Below are 16,113 nucleotides of genomic sequence, written 5' to 3'. Positions count from 1 at the left end.
AGGAATCTTTGGTGGTGGCACCTGATGTTGGGGGATCCGGAGTCACACCCAGACCTGCTCCACAGGCCTCCTTTTACTTTTCTCTTCGGATTCATTATGTTTAAAAAGTGTCTCTTATCTCTATGATTGCATTTTCTTTTCTCTCTCTTTTCAAGCAGATGATGGGAGTCCAAGTATTAAGGTGACATGTGTTGCCCGTGCCCCCCTCCCCCCTGTGTTCTTATTCATTAACCTCTGATGTTGTTCCAGCGTATTGTGGGGGTACCAATGTTAAGGTCGGGTACGTTGCCCTCTCCCAGCCTCCCCCCTCGGGTCAGAGCCTCAAGTGCGCCCATCCCCCAGTCGGTGCGCACCCACCCCATTCCTAATGGAGGTGTATGCCCATCCCCTCCCCCCACCCGCCCGACACCCACCCGATGAAGGTGATTCCTCTGTGTCCACTTGGGTGTCCGTCGGTTCGTACCCATTTGCTGGTGAGCGCGAGCACGTGGTGCTCGTGTGTCCATTCTTGGGCTACCTGGCTTACTGGAACGGGTTCCAGCTCTGGCCAGGAGAACCACGAGAGGTGCCCTCTCACCGCTGCTCCTCCTAGCTGAATAGCACTCCGTGGTGTCCACGCGCCACATTTCATTTACGCACTCGTGGGTCGATGGGCACTCGGGTCGCTTCCAGGTCTTTGCGATTGTGACTTGTGCCCTGACTCTAACCCTAACCCTTACCCAGCCCCGTCTCCTCCTCGGCCCCTGCCTGACTGACTCCTTCCCGCCCGGCCTGTCACCTGTCACCGTCCTCTGCCCCTGCCTGACACGCTCCTCCCCGCCCGGGCCGTCACCGTCCTCGGCCCCTGCCTGACGGGGCTCCTCCGTCGCCTGGGCCTTCCAAGGGCTTGGTGTGGACGCTGGTTCCAGGACGCCCTCCCAGGAACCCGGTAGCAGGGCGGCCGCAGCGTCTCGCGCCACCCAACCGTCCGCCGGCCGGCGGCCGTCGCTAAGTGGCCTGCGGGGGACGTGCCCCCACTGTGGGGCGGGCGCCCAGCCTGGTGTCTTCTCTGAGGCCCCGTGGCTGCTTTTCCCCCCCGCAAGGGGAGAGCCGCGGAGGTGGGGACCGCCTCCTCGTGGGGACGTACACCCAGCTCTCCACGTCGGATTCCGGGGCTCTCTGTCCTGCCAGAAGGCCCAGCTGGCCTGCGGGTCCTTAGAGTGGCAAAAACATCCGAAAACTGAGATTGAGGGTCCGGTGGTTGTCTGCACTTTTGTGCTGGGCACCCCAGGGAGGCCCGGGGGCTGGCTGGACAACGCGGTCTGCTGGGCGGGGGGGGGGGGTTTGGAGGAGCAACTGATGCCCTTTGCACTTTGGGTAGCAAGTGTCTGAGGTGTCTCTGAGCCCTGCGCCATGTCGGGGGTGGGGGTGGGAGGTCGGGGGGGGGGGGTGGAGGAGCAGGAGGAGGAGGAGGAGGAGGAGGTGGGAAGGGCCGTGGCCTGCAGTCGTGTTCCCGGGGTGGCTTCTTCCACAGGCTGCTTGGCCTGGGCTCCCTGCACCTGGGCCTTTGGAGGACTGGCCCTGTGCTTGCCAACGCTTCCCCTGCAGGGACCCAGAGCTGGGAGGTTGCATCTCTCAGCCCTGGGTCGGGCAGAGCCCCAGCGGGCCATGCCCACAACCTCTCTCAGCACGGGTCCCCCAGAAGGCTCCTTTGGGACCAGGATTCTCTTGCGGGTGACTCTTTAAGGTCTGGCCCCTGGATGGAGGGGCACCAGGAGTAGAGGAGCAGGAAGGGGAAGGGGGTGGCCGTGCGAGGGGACACTTTCAGGCCAAGTCCCAGCTTCAGCCTGATCCTCCTGGGAACCCCGGGGTGTACGTCACACCTCCTGGTTGTCCCGCTCTGAGACAAGGAGCCGGGCTTCGCATTCCCCCAGCAGCCAGTCGTGGGCTGAGGACACCTGGGGCGTTGGGAACTCCCTGGCTTCTCCTTGGCTTAACATCTGGAGCTGCTTGTGAATCGTGCCGCCACACACACCCGAGTGCAGGTGTCTTCTGCACAGACTGCGGGCCTCGCTCTTCTGAATGCCGCTAGCTCGCCACCCACCCACGGGTGAACCTGGTCAGGGTACTTTCTCTCGGGGGCAGACTCTGATCCTGGCGGGCTACCGGTGTCTCTGTTTGCTCGTTTCTTTCTTCCATTTCGGGAAAGGCTTCCTTACTGGGTGTGGAAATCTCCTATGCCTTTCCTCGCCTATTCTGTCAGCTTTAAAATTCTCTTTCAGTTGCCACCCTCACAGATGGATTAGGAAACTCTTTCCGGTGCACTCATTAGTGAAATGACCTCAATGAAGCTGGAATCCAATATCTAATCGCCGATTTTTAGCGAGTCCACACGCCAGGGGGGTCGGGGTCCAATGCAGCCCCGGCCAGGCCCAGGCCCCTAGGACTGGGCCACAGGAGGACACAGAGGAGGGTCCCGGCCCCCACGGTCGCGTTGCCGGCAGTTCTCCAAGGGCTTGGGCGTTTTCCAGAGGTAGGAGATGGAGGGGACTGATTTCTTCAGCGCCCCACTAACCACGCCACCCCACCCATGGGACACATCCCAAGAGAGAGAGAGAGAGACGCCCCATACACTCGCTCCCCTCCCCCATGCGCTGTGCCCCAGCCCGGGCCCGGGGGAATAGGCGGCAGCCCACCCACAGGGTGGGGGGCGCAGCTGAAAGGGGTTGTCGGGGAGGGCGGCCCCTGCCTGGGGTCAAAGGGCGGGCGACCCGCGCGTGCGCAATCGGCGGCGGCGGCGGCGGCGGCGGCGGCGGGGGCGGCCACGAGCTGGGGGTGGGCCAGGCGAGGAGAGGAAGGGGGCTGGAAGGTCTCCACCTTGGCGAGTCCAGCCGTGGAGGCGCATCTTGTGTGAGTGTGAGTGAGTGAGTGTGAGTGTGTGTGTGTGTGTGTGTGTGTGTGTATAGAGAGACAGCCCCCCACCCCGGCCCGCCGCTCCCTGCCCGCCCCGCCCCGCCTGTCACCCCCGTCCCTCGGAGCCCGCCGGACCCGGCCGGTGAACTCAACAGGCCCGCCCGGTGCGGGTCAGCGCCGGCGCGGGGCCTGGGGCGGGAGGAGGCGGCGGGGAAGCGCAGAGAGGCTCGGCTTCTTGAGCGGGGCAGGGGCGCCCTCTGCCGTCTAGGGCCACACCACCCTGAACGCGCCCGATCTCGTCTGGTCTCGGAAGCTAAGCAGGGTCGGGCCTGGTTAGTACTTGGATGGGAGACCGCCTGGGAATACCGGGTGCCGTAGGCTTCTTTTTTTTTTTTTTTTTTGTTTTGTTTTGCCTCTTGTTCTGTCCCCTCTCTGGGAGCGAGGCGGCGGCCCGGGGCGGGGGTCTCCCCCACCCTCAGCGCCCGCCGCGGTGCCTGGCGCCCCAGCCCGCACCGTGGGGCCTCCTCTTGTCCCAAGCCGCGACACCGCCGTCACGCGGCAGCATGCGTGGCTTCTGGACTGTCAGGTCTCAGACCAAAGGTCTGCTCTGTGGGAACCGACACGCTGGAGGAAACCTTGAGAGTCTGAGAGGGGAGGGAGTTCCAGAAGAAGGCCAGGATGTCATTTTGAGGGAGTATGTGACCAGAACTCGTCCCGTTGCTTTTGGGGTTCTATGGGCTACACGTAGGAATCTTTGGTGGTGGCACCTGATGTTGGGGGATCCGGAGTCACACCCAGACCTGCTCCACAGGCCTCCTTTTACTTTTCTCTTCGGATTCATTATGTTTAAAAAGTGTCTCTTATCTCTATGATTGCATTTTCTTTTCTCTCTCTTTTCAAGCAGATGATGGGAGTCCAAGTATTAAGGTGACATGTGTTGCCCGTGCCCCCCTCCCCCCTGTGTTCTTATTCATTAACCTCTGATGTTGTTCCAGCGTATTGTGGGGGTACCAATGTTAAGGTCGGGTACGTTGCCCTCTCCCAGCCTCCCCCCTCGGGTCAGAGCCTCAAGTGCGCCCATCCCCCAGTCGGTGCGCACCCACCCCATTCCTAATGGAGGTGTATGCCCATCCCCTCCCCCCACCCGCCCGACACCCACCCGATGAAGGTGATTCCTCTGTGTCCACTTGGGTGTCCGTCGGTTCGTACCCATTTGCTGGTGAGCGCGAGCACGTGGTGCTCGTGTGTCCATTCTTGGGCTACCTGGCTTACTGGAACGGGTTCCAGCTCTGGCCAGGAGAACCACGAGAGGTGCCCTCTCACCGCTGCTCCTCCTAGCTGAATAGCACTCCGTGGTGTCCACGCGCCACATTTCATTTACGCACTCGTGGGTCGATGGGCACTCGGGTCGCTTCCAGGTCTTTGCGATTGTGACTTGTGCCCTGACTCTAACCCTAACCCTTACCCAGCCCCGTCTCCTCCTCGGCCCCTGCCTGACTGACTCCTTCCCGCCCGGCCTGTCACCTGTCACCGTCCTCTGCCCCTGCCTGACACGCTCCTCCCCGCCCGGGCCGTCACCGTCCTCGGCCCCTGCCTGACGGGGCTCCTCCGTCGCCTGGGCCTTCCAAGGGCTTGGTGTGGACGCTGGTTCCAGGACGCCCTCCCAGGAACCCGGTAGCAGGGCGGCCGCAGCGTCTCGCGCCACCCAACCGTCCGCCGGCCGGCGGCCGTCGCTAAGTGGCCTGCGGGGGACGTGCCCCCACTGTGGGGCGGGCGCCCAGCCTGGTGTCTTCTCTGAGGCCCCGTGGCTGCTTTTCCCCCCCGCAAGGGGAGAGCCGCGGAGGTGGGGACCGCCTCCTCGTGGGGACGTACACCCAGCTCTCCACGTCGGATTCCGGGGCTCTCTGTCCTGCCAGAAGGCCCAGCTGGCCTGCGGGTCCTTAGAGTGGCGAAAACATCCGAAAACTGAGATTGAGGGTCCGGTGGTTGTCTGCACTTTTGTGCTGGGCACCCCAGGGAGGCCCGGGGGCTGGCTGGACAACGCGGTCTGCTGGGCGGGGGGGGGGGGTTTGGAGGAGCAACTGATGCCCTTTGCACTTTGGGTAGCAAGTGTCTGAGGTGTCTCTGAGCCCTGCGCCATGTCGGGGGTGGGGGTGGGAGGTCGGGGGGGGTGGAGGAGCAGGAGGAGGAGGAGGAGGAGGAGGTGGGAAGGGCCGTGGCCTGCAGTCGTGTTCCCGGGGTGGCTTCTTCCACAGGCTGCTTGGCCTGGGCTCCCTGCACCTGGGCCTTTGGAGGACTGGCCCTGTGCTTGCCAACGCTTCCCCTGCAGGGACCCAGAGCTGGGAGGTTGCATCTCTCAGCCCTGGGTCGGGCAGAGCCCCAGCGGGCCATGCCCACAACCTCTCTCAGCACGGGTCCCCCAGAAGGCTCCTTTGGGACCAGGATTCTCTTGCGGGTGACTCTTTAAGGTCTGGCCCCTGGATGGAGGGGCACCAGGAGTAGAGGAGCAGGAAGGGGAAGGGGGTGGCCGTGCGAGGGGACACTTTCAGGCCAAGTCCCAGCTTCAGCCTGATCCTCCTGGGAACCCCGGGGTGTACGTCACACCTCCTGGTTGTCCCGCTCTGAGACAAGGAGCCGGGCTTCGCATTCCCCCAGCAGCCAGTCGTGGGCTGAGGACACCTGGGGCGTTGGGAACTCCCTGGCTTCTCCTTGGCTTAACATCTGGAGCTGCTTGTGAATCGTGCCGCCACACACACCCGAGTGCAGGTGTCTTCTGCACAGACTGCGGGCCTCGCTCTTCTGAATGCCGCTAGCTCGCCACCCACCCACGGGTGAACCTGGTCAGGGTACTTTCTCTCGGGGGCAGACTCTGATCCTGGCGGGCTACCGGTGTTTCTGTTTGCTCGTTTCTTTCTTCCATTTCGGGAAAGGCTTCCTTACTGGGTGTGGAAATCTCCTATGCCTTTCCTCGCCTATTCTGTCAGCTTTAAAATTCTCTTTCAGTTGCCACCCTCACAGATGGATTAGGAAACTCTTTCCGGTGCACTCATTAGTGAAATGACCTCAATGAAGCTGGAATCCAATATCTAATCGCCGATTTTTAGCGAGTCCACACGCCAGGGGGGTCGGGGTCCAATGCAGCCCCGGCCAGGCCCAGGCCCCTAGGACTGGGCCACAGGAGGACACAGAGGAGGGTCCCGGCCCCCACGGTCGCGTTGCCGGCAGTTCTCCAAGGGCTTGGGCGTTTTCCGGAGGTAGGAGATGGAGGGGACTGATTTCTTCAGCGCCCCACTAACCACGCCACCCCACCCATGGGACACATCCCAAGAGAGAGAGAGAGAGACGCCCCATACACTCGCTCCCCTCCCCCATGCGCTGTGCCCCAGCCCGGGCCCGGGGGAATAGGCGGCAGCCCACCCACAGGGTGGGGGGCGCAGCTGAAAGGGGTTGTCGGGGAGGGCGGCCCCTGCCTGGGGTCAAAGGGCGGGCGACCCGCGCGTGCGCAATCGGCGGCGGCGGCGGCGGCGGCGGCGGCGGGGGCGGCCACGAGCTGGGGGTGGGCCAGGCGAGGAGAGGAAGGGGGCTGGAAGGTCTCCACCTTGGCGAGTCCAGCCGTGGAGGCGCATCTTGTGTGAGTGTGAGTGAGTGAGTGTGAGTGTGTGTGTGTGTGTGTGTGTGTATAGAGAGACAGCCCCCCACCCCGGCCCGCCGCTCCCTGCCCGCCCCGCCCCGCCCCGCCTGTCACCCCCGTCCCTCGGAGCCCGCCGGACCCGGCCGGTGAACTCAACAGGCCCGCCCGGTGCGGGTCAGCGCCGGCGCGGGGCCTGGGGCGGGAGGAGGCGGCGGGGAAGCGCAGAGAGGCTCGGCTTCTTGAGCGGGGCAGGGGCGCCCTCCGCCGTCTAGGGCCACACCACCCTGAACGCGCCCGATCTCGTCTGGTCTCGGAAGCTAAGCAGGGTCGGGCCTGGTTAGTACTTGGATGGGAGACCGCCTGGGAATACCGGGTGCCGTAGGCTTCTTTTTTTTTTTTTTTTTTGTTTTGTTTTGCCTCTTGTTCTGTCCCCTCTCTGGGAGCGAGGCGGCGGCCCGGGGCGGGGGTCACCCCCACCCTCAGCGCCCGCCGCGGTGCCTGGCGCCCCAGCCCGCACCGTGGGGCCTCCTCTTGTCCCAAGCCGCGACACCGCCGTCACGCGGCAGCATGCGTGGCTTCTGGACTGTCAGGTCTCAGACCAAAGGTCTGCTCTGTGGGAACCGACACGCTGGAGGAAACCTTGAGAGTCTGAGAGGGGAGGGAGTTCCAGAAGAAGGCCAGGATGTCATTTTGAGGGAGTATGTGACCAGAACTCGTCCCGTTGCTTTTGGGGTTCTATGGGCTACACGTAGGAATCTTTGGTGGTGGCACCTGATGTTGGGGGATCCGGAGTCACACCCAGACCTGCTCCACAGGCCTCCTTTTACTTTTCTCTTCGGATTCATTATGTTTAAAAAGTGTCTCTTATCTCTATGATTGCATTTTCTTTTCTCTCTCTTTTCAAGCAGATGATGGGAGTCCAAGTATTAAGGTGACATGTGTTGCCCGTGCCCCCCTCCCCCCTGTGTTCTTATTCATTAACCTCTGATGTTGTTCCAGCGTATTGTGGGGGTACCAATGTTAAGGTCGGGTACGTTGCCCTCTCCCAGCCTCCCCCCTCGGGTCAGAGCCTCAAGTGCGCCCATCCCCCAGTCGGTGCGCACCCACCCCATTCCTAATGGAGGTGTATGCCCATCCCCTCCCCCCACCCGCCCGACACCCACCCGATGAAGGTGATTCCTCTGTGTCCACTTGGGTGTCCGTCGGTTCGTACCCATTTGCTGGTGAGCGCGAGCACGTGGTGCTCGTGTGTCCATTCTTGGGCTACCTGGCTTACTGGAACGGGTTCCAGCTCTGGCCAGGAGAACCACGAGAGGTGCCCTCTCACCGCTGCTCCTCCTAGCTGAATAGCACTCCGTGGTGTCCACGCGCCACATTTCATTTACGCACTCGTGGGTCGATGGGCACTCGGGTCGCTTCCAGGTCTTTGCGATTGTGACTTGTGCCCTGACTCTAACCCTAACCCTTACCCAGCCCCGTCTCCTCCTCGGCCCCTGCCTGACTGACTCCTTCCCGCCCGGCCTGTCACCTGTCACCGTCCTCTGCCCCTGCCTGACACGCTCCTCCCCGCCCGGGCCGTCACCGTCCTCGGCCCCTGCCTGACGGGGCTCCTCCGTCGCCTGGGCCTTCCAAGGGCTTGGTGTGGACGCTGGTTCCAGGACGCCCTCCCAGGAACCCGGTAGCAGGGCGGCCGCAGCGTCTCGCGCCACCCAACCGTCCGCCGGCCGGCGGCCGTCGCTAAGTGGCCTGCGGGGGACGTGCCCCCACTGTGGGGCGGGCGCCCAGCCTGGTGTCTTCTCTGAGGCCCCGTGGCTGCTTTTCCCCCCCGCAAGGGGAGAGCCGCGGAGGTGGGGACCGCCTCCTCGTGGGGACGTACACCCAGCTCTCCACGTCGGATTCCGGGGCTCTCTGTCCTGCCAGAAGGCCCAGCTGGCCTGCGGGTCCTTAGAGTGGCAAAAACATCCGAAAACTGAGATTGAGGGTCCGGTGGTTGTCTGCACTTTTGTGCTGGGCACCCCAGGGAGGCCCGGGGGCTGGCTGGACAACGCGGTCTGCTGGGCGGGGGGGGGGGGGGTTTGGAGGAGCAACTGATGCCCTTTGCACTTTGGGTAGCAAGTGTCTGAGGTGTCTCTGAGCCCTGCGCCATGTCGGGGGTGGGGGTGGGAGGTCGGGGGGGGGGTGGAGGAGCAGGAGGAGGAGGAGGAGGAGGAGGTGGGAAGGGCCGTGGCCTGCAGTCGTGTTCCCGGGGTGGCTTCTTCCACAGGCTGCTTGGCCTGGGCTCCCTGCACCTGGGCCTTTGGAGGACTGGCCCTGTGCTTGCCAACGCTTCCCCTGCAGGGACCCAGAGCTGGGAGGTTGCATCTCTCAGCCCTGGGTCGGGCAGAGCCCCAGCGGGCCATGCCCACAACCTCTCTCAGCACGGGTCCCCCAGAAGGCTCCTTTGGGACCAGGATTCTCTTGCGGGTGACTCTTTAAGGTCTGGCCCCTGGATGGAGGGGCACCAGGAGTAGAGGAGCAGGAAGGGGAAGGGGGTGGCCGTGCGAGGGGACACTTTCAGGCCAAGTCCCAGCTTCAGCCTGATCCTCCTGGGAACCCCGGGGTGTACGTCACACCTCCTGGTTGTCCCGCTCTGAGACAAGGAGCCGGGCTTCGCATTCCCCCAGCAGCCAGTCGTGGGCTGAGGACACCTGGGGCGTTGGGAACTCCCTGGCTTCTCCTTGGCTTAACATCTGGAGCTGCTTGTGAATCGTGCCGCCACACACACCCGAGTGCAGGTGTCTTCTGCACAGACTGCGGGCCTCGCTCTTCTGAATGCCGCTAGCTCGCCACCCACCCACGGGTGAACCTGGTCAGGGTACTTTCTCTCGGGGGCAGACTCTGATCCTGGCGGGCTACCGGTGTCTCTGTTTGCTCGTTTCTTTCTTCCATTTCGGGAAAGGCTTCCTTACTGGGTGTGGAAATCTCCTATGCCTTTCCTCGCCTATTCTGTCAGCTTTAAAATTCTCTTTCAGTTGCCACCCTCACAGATGGATTAGGAAACTCTTTCCGGTGCACTCATTAGTGAAATGACCTCAATGAAGCTGGAATCCAATATCTAATCGCCGATTTTTAGCGAGTCCACACGCCAGGGGGGTCGGGGTCCAATGCAGCCCCGGCCAGGCCCAGGCCCCTAGGACTGGGCCACAGGAGGACACAGAGGAGGGTCCCGGCCCCCACGGTCGCGTTGCCGGCAGTTCTCCAAGGGCTTGGGCGTTTTCCAGAGGTAGGAGATGGAGGGGACTGATTTCTTCAGCGCCCCACTAACCACGCCACCCCACCCATGGGACACATCCCAAGAGAGAGAGAGAGAGACGCCCCATACACTCGCTCCCCTCCCCCATGCGCTGTGCCCCAGCCCGGGCCCGGGGGAATAGGCGGCAGCCCACCCACAGGGTGGGGGGCGCAGCTGAAAGGGGTTGTCGGGGAGGGCGGCCCCTGCCTGGGGTCAAAGGGCGGGCGACCCGCGCGTGCGCAATCGGCGGCGGCGGCGGCGGCGGCGGCGGCGGGGGCGGCCACGAGCTGGGGGTGGGCCAGGCGAGGAGAGGAAGGGGGCTGGAAGGTCTCCACCTTGGCGAGTCCAGCCGTGGAGGCGCATCTTGTGTGAGTGTGAGTGAGTGAGTGTGAGTGTGTGTGTGTGTGTGTGTGTGTGTGTATAGAGAGACAGCCCCCCACCCCGGCCCGCCGCTCCCTGCCCGCCCCGCCCCGCCCCGCCTGTCACCCCCGTCCCTCGGAGCCCGCCGGACCCGGCCGGTGAACTCAACAGGCCCGCCCGGTGCGGGTCAGCGCCGGCGCGGGGCCTGGGGCGGGAGGAGGCGGCGGGGAAGCGCAGAGAGGCTCGGCTTCTTGAGCGGGGCAGGGGCGCCCTCCGCCGTCTAGGGCCACACCACCCTGAACGCGCCCGATCTCGTCTGGTCTCGGAAGCTAAGCAGGGTCGGGCCTGGTTAGTACTTGGATGGGAGACCGCCTGGGAATACCGGGTGCCGTAGGCTTCTTTTTTTTTTTTTTTTTTGTTTTGTTTTGCCTCTTGTTCTGTCCCCTCTCTGGGAGCGAGGCGGCGGCCCGGGGCGGGGGTCACCCCCACCCTCAGCGCCCGCCGCGGTGCCTGGCGCCCCAGCCCGCACCGTGGGGCCTCCTCTTGTCCCAAGCCGCGACACCGCCGTCACGCGGCAGCATGCGTGGCTTCTGGACTGTCAGGTCTCAGACCAAAGGTCTGCTCTGTGGGAACCGACACGCTGGAGGAAACCTTGAGAGTCTGAGAGGGGAGGGAGTTCCAGAAGAAGGCCAGGATGTCATTTTGAGGGAGTATGTGACCAGAACTCGTCCCGTTGCTTTTGGGGTTCTATGGGCTACACGTAGGAATCTTTGGTGGTGGCACCTGATGTTGGGGGATCCGGAGTCACACCCAGACCTGCTCCACAGGCCTCCTTTTACTTTTCTCTTCGGATTCATTATGTTTAAAAAGTGTCTCTTATCTCTATGATTGCATTTTCTTTTCTCTCTCTTTTCAAGCAGATGATGGGAGTCCAAGTATTAAGGTGACATGTGTTGCCCGTGCCCCCCTCCCCCCTGTGTTCTTATTCATTAACCTCTGATGTTGTTCCAGCGTATTGTGGGGGTACCAATGTTAAGGTCGGGTACGTTGCCCTCTCCCAGCCTCCCCCCTCGGGTCAGAGCCTCAAGTGCGCCCATCCCCCAGTCGGTGCGCACCCACCCCATTCCTAATGGAGGTGTATGCCCATCCCCTCCCCCCACCCGCCCGACACCCACCCGATGAAGGTGATTCCTCTGTGTCCACTTGGGTGTCCGTCGGTTCGTACCCATTTGCTGGTGAGCGCGAGCACGTGGTGCTCGTGTGTCCATTCTTGGGCTACCTGGCTTACTGGAACGGGTTCCAGCTCTGGCCAGGAGAACCACGAGAGGTGCCCTCTCACCGCTGCTCCTCCTAGCTGAATAGCACTCCGTGGTGTCCACGCGCCACATTTCATTTACGCACTCGTGGGTCGATGGGCACTCGGGTCGCTTCCAGGTCTTTGCGATTGTGACTTGTGCCCTGACTCTAACCCTAACCCTTACCCAGCCCCGTCTCCTCCTCGGCCCCTGCCTGACTGACTCCTTCCCGCCCGGCCTGTCACCTGTCACCGTCCTCTGCCCCTGCCTGACACGCTCCTCCCCGCCCGGGCCGTCACCGTCCTCGGCCCCTGCCTGACGGGGCTCCTCCGTCGCCTGGGCCTTCCAAGGGCTTGGTGTGGACGCTGGTTCCAGGACGCCCTCCCAGGAACCCGGTAGCAGGGCGGCCGCAGCGTCTCGCGCCACCCAACCGTCCGCCGGCCGGCGGCCGTCGCTAAGTGGCCTGCGGGGGACGTGCCCCCACTGTGGGGCGGGCGCCCAGCCTGGTGTCTTCTCTGAGGCCCCGTGGCTGCTTTTCCCCCCCGCAAGGGGAGAGCCGCGGAGGTGGGGACCGCCTCCTCGTGGGGACGTACACCCAGCTCTCCACGTCGGATTCCGGGGCTCTCTGTCCTGCCAGAAGGCCCAGCTGGCCTGCGGGTCCTTAGAGTGGCAAAAACATCCGAAAACTGAGATTGAGGGTCCGGTGGTTGTCTGCACTTTTGTGCTGGGCACCCCAGGGAGGCCCGGGGGCTGGCTGGACAACGCGGTCTGCTGGGCGGGGGGGGGGGGGTTTGGAGGAGCAACTGATGCCCTTTGCACTTTGGGTAGCAAGTGTCTGAGGTGTCTCTGAGCCCTGCGCCATGTCGGGGGTGGGGGTGGGAGGTCGGGGGGGGGTGGAGGAGCAGGAGGAGGAGGAGGAGGAGGAGGTGGGAAGGGCCGTGGCCTGCAGTCGTGTTCCCGGGGTGGCTTCTTCCACAGGCTGCTTGGCCTGGGCTCCCTGCACCTGGGCCTTTGGAGGACTGGCCCTGTGCTTGCCAACGCTTCCCCTGCAGGGACCCAGAGCTGGGAGGTTGCATCTCTCAGCCCTGGGTCGGGCAGAGCCCCAGCGGGCCATGCCCACAACCTCTCTCAGCACGGGTCCCCCAGAAGGCTCCTTTGGGACCAGGATTCTCTTGCGGGTGACTCTTTAAGGTCTGGCCCCTGGATGGAGGGGCACCAGGAGTAGAGGAGCAGGAAGGGGAAGGGGGTGGCCGTGCGAGGGGACACTTTCAGGCCAAGTCCCAGCTTCAGCCTGATCCTCCTGGGAACCCCGGGGTGTACGTCACACCTCCTGGTTGTCCCGCTCTGAGACAAGGAGCCGGGCTTCGCATTCCCCCAGCAGCCAGTCGTGGGCTGAGGACACCTGGGGCGTTGGGAACTCCCTGGCTTCTCCTTGGCTTAACATCTGGAGCTGCTTGTGAATCGTGCCGCCACACACACCCGAGTGCAGGTGTCTTCTGCACAGACTGCGGGCCTCGCTCTTCTGAATGCCGCTAGCTCGCCACCCACCCACGGGTGAACCTGGTCAGGGTACTTTCTCTCGGGGGCAGACTCTGATCCTGGCGGGCTACCGGTGTCTCTGTTTGCTCCTTTCTTTCTTCCATTTCGGGAAAGGCTTCCTTACTGGGTGTGGAAATCTCCTATGCCTTTCCTCGCCTATTCTGTCAGCTTTAAAATTCTCTTTCAGTTGCCACCCTCACAGATGGATTAGGAAACTCTTTCCGGTGCACTCATTAGTGAAATGACCTCAATGAAGCTGGAATCCAATATCTAATCGCCGATTTTTAGCGAGTCCACACGCCAGGGGGGTCGGGGTCCAATGCAGCCCCGGCCAGGCCCAGGCCCCTAGGACTGGGCCACAGGAGGACACAGAGGAGGGTCCCGGCCCCCACGGTCGCGTTGCCGGCAGTTCTCCAAGGGCTTGGGCGTTTTCCAGAGGTAGGAGATGGAGGGGACTGATTTCTTCAGCGCCCCACTAACCACGCCACCCCACCCATGGGACACATCCCAAGAGAGAGAGAGAGAGACGCCCCATACACTCGCTCCCCTCCCCCATGCGCTGTGCCCCAGCCCGGGCCCGGGGGAATAGGCGGCAGCCCACCCACAGGGTGGGGGGCGCAGCTGAAAGGGGTTGTCGGGGAGGGCGGCCCCTGCCTGGGGTCAAAGGGCGGGCGACCCGCGCGTGCGCAATCGGCGGCGGCGGCGGCGGCGGCGGCGGCGGGGGCGGCCACGAGCTGGGGGTGGGCCAGGCGAGGAGAGGAAGGGGGCTGGAAGGTCTCCACCTTGGCGAGTCCAGCCGTGGAGGCGCATCTTGTGTGAGTGTGAGTGAGTGAGTGTGAGTGTGTGTGTGTGTGTGTGTGTGTGTGTATAGAGAGACAGCCCCCCACCCCGGCCCGCCGCTCCCTGCCCGCCCCGCCCCGCCCCGCCTGTCACCCCCGTCCCTCGGAGCCCGCCGGACCCGGCCGGTGAACTCAACAGGCCCGCCCGGTGCGGGTCAGCGCCGGCGCGGGGCCTGGGGCGGGAGGAGGCGGCGGGGAAGCGCAGAGAGGCTCGGCTTCTTGAGCGGGGCAGGGGCGCCCTCCGCCGTCTAGGGCCACACCACCCTGAACGCGCCCGATCTCGTCTGGTCTCGGAAGCTAAGCAGGGTCGGGCCTGGTTAGTACTTGGATGGGAGACCGCCTGGGAATACCGGGTGCCGTAGGCTTCTTTTTTTTTTTTTTTTTTGTTTTGTTTTGCCTCTTGTTCTGTCCCCTCTCTGGGAGCGAGGCGGCGGCCCGGGGCGGGGGTCACCCCCACCCTCAGCGCCCGCCGCGGTGCCTGGCGCCCCAGCCCGCACCGTGGGGCCTCCTCTTGTCCCAAGCCGCGACACCGCCGTCACGCGGCAGCATGCGTGGCTTCTGGACTGTCAGGTCTCAGACCAAAGGTCTGCTCTGTGGGAACCGACACGCTGGAGGAAACCTTGAGAGTCTGAGAGGGGAGGGAGTTCCAGAAGAAGGCCAGGATGTCATTTTGAGGGAGTATGTGACCAGAACTCGTCCCGTTGCTTTTGGGGTTCTATGGGCTACACGTAGGAATCTTTGGTGGTGGCACCTGATGTTGGGGGATCCGGAGTCACACCCAGACCTGCTCCACAGGCCTCCTTTTACTTTTCTCTTCGGATTCATTATGTTTAAAAAGTGTCTCTTATCTCTATGATTGCATTTTCTTTTCTCTCTCTTTTCAAGCAGATGATGGGAGTCCAAGTATTAAGGTGACATGTGTTGCCCGTGCCCCCCTCCCCCCTGTGTTCTTATTCATTAACCTCTGATGTTGTTCCAGCGTATTGTGGGGGTACCAATGTTAAGGTCGGGTACGTTGCCCTCTCCCAGCCTCCCCCCTCGGGTCAGAGCCTCAAGTGCGCCCATCCCCCAGTCGGTGCGCACCCACCCCATTCCTAATGGAGGTGTATGCCCATCCCCTCCCCCCACCCGCCCGACACCCACCCGATGAAGGTGATTCCTCTGTGTCCACTTGGGTGTCCGTCGGTTCGTACCCATTTGCTGGTGAGCGCGAGCACGTGGTGCTCGTGTGTCCATTCTTGGGCTACCTGGCTTACTGGAACGGGTTCCAGCTCTGGCCAGGAGAACCACGAGAGGTGCCCTCTCACCGCTGCTCCTCCTAGCTGAATAGCACTCCGTGGTGTCCACGCGCCACATTTCATTTACGCACTCGTGGGTCGATGGGCACTCGGGTCGCTTCCAGGTCTTTGCGATTGTGACTTGTGCCCTGACTCTAACCCTAACCCTTACCCAGCCCCGTCTCCTCCTCGGCCCCTGCCTGACTGACTCCTTCCCGCCCGGCCTGTCACCTGTCACCGTCCTCTGCCCCTGCCTGACACGCTCCTCCCCGCCCGGGCCGTCACCGTCCTCGGCCCCTGCCTGACGGGGCTCCTCCGTCGCCTGGGCCTTCCAAGGGCTTGGTGTGGACGCTGGTTCCAGGACGCCCTCCCAGGAACCCGGTAGCAGGGCGGCCGCAGCGTCTCGCGCCACCCAACCGTCCGCCGGCCGGCGGCCGTCGCTAAGTGGCCTGCGGGGGACGTGCCCCCACTGTGGGGCGGGCGCCCAGCCTGGTGTCTTCTCTGAGGCCCCGTGGCTGCTTTTCCCCCCCGCAAGGGGAGAGCCGCGGAGGTGGGGACCGCCTCCTCGTGGGGACGTACACCCAGCTCTCCACGTCGGATTCCGGGGCTCTCTGTCCTGCCAGAAGGCCCAGCTGGCCTGCGGGTCCTTAGAGTGGCGAAAACATCCGAAAACTGAGATTGAGGGTCCGGTGGTTGTCTGCACTTTTGTGCTGGGCACCCCAGGGAGGCCCGGGGGCTGGCTGGACAACGCGGTCTGCTGGGCGGGGGGGGGGGGTTTGGAGGAGCAACTGATGCCCTTTGCACTTTGGGTAGCAAGTGTCTGAGGTGTCTCTGAGCCCTGCGCCATGTCGGGGGTGGGGGTGGGAGGTCGGGGGGGGGTGGAGGAGCAGGAGGAGGAGGAGGAGGAGGAGGTGGGAAGGGCCGTGGCCTGCAGTCGTGTTCCCGGGGTGGCTTCTTCCACAGGCTGCTTGGCCTGGGCTCCCTGCACCTGGGCCTTTGGAGGACTGGC

The 16,113-nt window shown here is 63.7% G+C and overlaps 4 non-coding genes across 4 annotated transcripts; all 4 read left to right on the top strand.

Moving 5' to 3' along the window:
- The first annotated feature begins 3,154 nt into the window (after positions 1-3,154).
- On the top strand, positions 3,155-3,273 carry LOC142872480 (5S ribosomal RNA). Its single transcript, XR_012920737.1, has one exon. It is a non-coding gene; the product is annotated as a 5S ribosomal RNA (ribosomal RNA).
- Positions 3,274-6,789: 3,516 nt separating this feature from the next.
- Positions 6,790-6,908, top strand: LOC142872478 (5S ribosomal RNA). The gene has a single exon (XR_012920735.1). It is a non-coding gene; the product is annotated as a 5S ribosomal RNA (ribosomal RNA).
- A 3,524-nt stretch (positions 6,909-10,432) lies between these two features.
- On the top strand, positions 10,433-10,551 carry LOC142872477 (5S ribosomal RNA). The gene has a single exon (XR_012920734.1). It is a non-coding gene; the product is annotated as a 5S ribosomal RNA (ribosomal RNA).
- A 3,522-nt stretch (positions 10,552-14,073) lies between these two features.
- On the top strand, positions 14,074-14,192 carry LOC142872476 (5S ribosomal RNA). The gene has a single exon (XR_012920733.1). It is a non-coding gene; the product is annotated as a 5S ribosomal RNA (ribosomal RNA).
- Positions 14,193-16,113: the final 1,921 nt, after the last annotated feature.

This window comes from Microcebus murinus, chromosome 8, assembly GCF_040939455.1.
Source record: "Microcebus murinus isolate Inina chromosome 8, M.murinus_Inina_mat1.0, whole genome shotgun sequence".
NCBI classification, from domain to species: Eukaryota; Metazoa; Chordata; class Mammalia; order Primates; family Cheirogaleidae; genus Microcebus; species Microcebus murinus.
Note: the sequence above shows the minus strand (reverse complement) of the source record. Positions and strands in the feature narration are given on the sequence as shown.